Consider the following 3,565-nt stretch of genomic DNA (forward strand, 5'->3'; position numbering starts at 1 on the left):
GTATTGGATTCAACACCTAGAACTCAGTTGAGAGATTTGCATTAGTGAGGCAGATTTGGGATTTATCACCTTAGAAAAGGTAATTGGAATGGTAATAGGTGATCACTGAGATCTAGTTGAAAAGAAAAAATATTGAATACCATAATATGTGTTATCATTATTTTTTAAAGATTTATTTATTTATTTATCATAGACATACAGAGAGAGAGAGGCAGAGACACAGGCAGAGGGAGAAGCAGGCTCCATGCAGGGAGCCCAATGCAGGACTTGATCCCGGGACTCCAGGATCGCGCCCTGGGCCAAAGGCAGGCGCTAAACTGCTGAGCCACCCAGGGATCCTGTGTTATCATTATTTTAACTAGCATTTGTGGAGTTCTGTGTCAGCCACCATGCTAAGTGCATTTCTATGTTTAACATACTTTGCCTTGTGTCTCCATTTTGCTGGCCTCTGTTAATATTTTTACTATGATAATAGAACTTGGAGATTACTTATCTTGTTTGCTTTGTTGGGAGCACCCATATAAGTGACAGCTATATTGTTTGGTAGGTTGCTGAAAATAGCACTGCCTGAATCTTCATGCAGAAAGATGAAGGCTGTTAGTAAACCTTCCAACTCAAGCTGATACCTCTGAAGTGATGCATTCTCTGTGTCTGCTTGGACCTGATGAAAAGGCCCTGTCAGCTGAAGTCGATAGCTGGGAAAACAGCCAGGCCCATTTTACCCGTGTTCTTAAGTGAAATCCATATAGACATGAAACCAAAAACAGTGATGAAAACACCACAGGGAAGTAATTAATATTCTTTCTTTCTTTCTTTCTTTCTTTCTTTCTTTCTTTCTTTCTTTCTTTCTTTCTTTCTTTCTTCTTTCTTTCTTTCTCTTTCTTTTTCTTTCTTTCTTCTTCCTTCCTTCCTTCCTTCTTTTATTTTTATCTTCTTCACATGGCTACCTTATCTTTCTCCATTCCCCAAACTTGCATGTTTCTCAAAGAAACATGCAGCGAACCAGGTTTGATTCTGAATCATAACAAAATATATTGTTTGTGAGTATAAGCTATTGAACTCTGTGTATAATAAAAAGGCCTCTTGTCTGAGGACATTTTGGAAGGTAGAATAGTAATCCAACACCACATCTTTCTGAATTTACAGGTATTGAATTAAGACTGCCAGGCAAAAGTACCACTATGGTGTGCAGTGTCATCCCAGCTACTAGTGTAATGCTTAAGCATCGTGAGTGCCTAGGTGACTTCCATTCCTTGCAGTGAGCCTTTATGGTGGGTTTGCTCTGTGAGCTCTATGTAGTAAAAACTCTGCATAACAAATACCTTCTCTGGTTCCTGTACAAAATATTCCCAATTATGTACAGTTTGCACCATAGGGAGGAGAAGAGATGTAAGGTCGGCTCTCTGTAACTGGAAGCAGAAGCCTTTAATCAGTATGTACTTCTCAGCTTGTGCTATCTCAAACAACCTAATTACTTCTATGGGAGAAAAAATCCATGCACATATTCAAATGGTCCACTGGAATCAAACAGCACATAAAAGAGACCATGAGATTAAAGGGCAAGAATGTGTAAAGTGAGTGAAGTAACATTTTGTTGCTTTTTTAGATTGAGTTCACATCTTTCACATTCACTTGGGAATTTACTGCTTAAGGATATGGGATTATCAGAAAAGCCTGACTGATCGATCAGGTTATTAATAAATTGTATCATATATTCAGCCACTTATCACTTACTCTGTTTTCTCTGCCTGCTGCCTGGGGTAGTTGCTCCGTTGAGGAGAATAAATAAGATGTTCTTCCCCTAATTTCCATGAAGTTTAGAGAAAGTACTTTGTGACTGATGATTCCCTCTTGGGGAAGTCCAGTCTACTACAACCAAATGGTTGTGATGCCCTGGAGAATTTTATCTGAATGAATTTTATGGGAATTCTGAAATAAGCGAAACCACTGAAGATAATTGGTGAGTGAGAGCAGGCATTCAGAAGTAAGGTTTAGAAGCAGGTACTGGAAAGTAATTCCATTTTTTTTTTTTTCTAAAGTGAGGTCATGTTTTATGCTTGGAAATTGATTTTAAAGGTGTTTGTTGGATTATGAGAGAAAATCCTGTAGTTACAACCTTTCACTCTGTTGGCTTTCAGATGAATGCCTGATAGCCATGGGGCAGGCACCCATATTTTTGCACTGTCTTTTGTGGTGTATGACTCTGCACTCCATATGGCAGCAACAGCAATTAAGGATAACAGAATGGCTAACTATGTGCTATGCACTTAACCCTTTTTACTTTTCTCAACAACCCTCTAAGGCAGATACTATTATCATCCCTACAAAGGATGTAATTTCCTTAAGGTAAGTTACATAGCTGTTTAGTAAATATATGTGAGTTTCTGGTATACTGGCAATTGAAAATAAGAAAACTCTTGATAAACTAAATAAAAGATTATATAGTGGAAGGCTGATAACTAGGCTCTAGCAGTGGATGAAATGTTTCTAGGGAACCAAGCAGTAGAAACGATGGCAGCAGGCATCCAGTCAGGCTCATTCTAAAAAGGAGAAGTTTCCAATTGTCATGCATCTGCCCTATAGCTGTACTTGGATGGGAGGAGAATAGACCTCCCACCAAACACTCTTGGAGTTGGAAACCGTTATCTAGATTTACCATATTGCCAAAGGAGGTAAATACAAGAAGGAGATATATTTATTAAAAGGAGAGCACGATGTTCTTGAGAAAGGGGGAATGAGCACCAGGTGGCCACAATTGTCCATGCTTGATAACACAATGGGGCCGCCTTTAAGTCCCATGCACTTCAACATTCCCAGGGTACATATGAACAACCTGTGTCTAGCTCAGGGGTAAATGCTATTATATGTATACGTATATTTCTTAATACTTAAGAAATTAGTATTAAAACATTAGGAAGGTTTATTAGGGATAGAAATTTATTTTATTTTTATTATTATTATTTTTTTAGAAATTTATTTTAAACTTAAGTTCTTTGACAACATTTACCTTTTTAAAGAGTATAACTGGGATCCCTGGGTGGCGCAGCGGTTTGGTGCCTGCCTTTGGCCCAGGGCACGGTCCTGGAGACCCAGGATCGAATCCCACGCTGGGCTCCCAGTGCATGGAGCCTGCTTCTCCCTCTGCCTGTGTCTCTGCCTCTCTCTCTCTTTCTGTGTGACTATCATAAATAAATAAAAATTAAAAAACAACCTACAGATTAAAAAAAAAGAGTATAACTGAATTTATACTCATTTTTTTTCAAGGTCTGTTTATCATTTTGTCATAGACCTGAAAGAGTCCAAGTGTCTGCATTGTCTTTCATCTTTCACACTTGCAAGATGAAAAAGTTTTAGAGATGTGTTTCTTAACAATGTGAATACAGTCAACACTACTGAACTATATACTTAAAAATGGTTCAGATAGCAAAATTTATGCTATTTGTTTTTTTACAACAATTGAAAAAAGTGAAATTAATCCAGATCTTTTCTTTAGGAAAAAGGCTATTTTTCATTATAAATGCATATGTCCTTCATGACTTAGTTAAGACGTAAGTCCAATCTGGAG

This window comes from Vulpes lagopus, chromosome 12 (genome assembly GCF_018345385.1).
Source record: "Vulpes lagopus strain Blue_001 chromosome 12, ASM1834538v1, whole genome shotgun sequence".
Lineage (NCBI taxonomy): Eukaryota > Metazoa > Chordata > Mammalia > Carnivora > Canidae > Vulpes > Vulpes lagopus.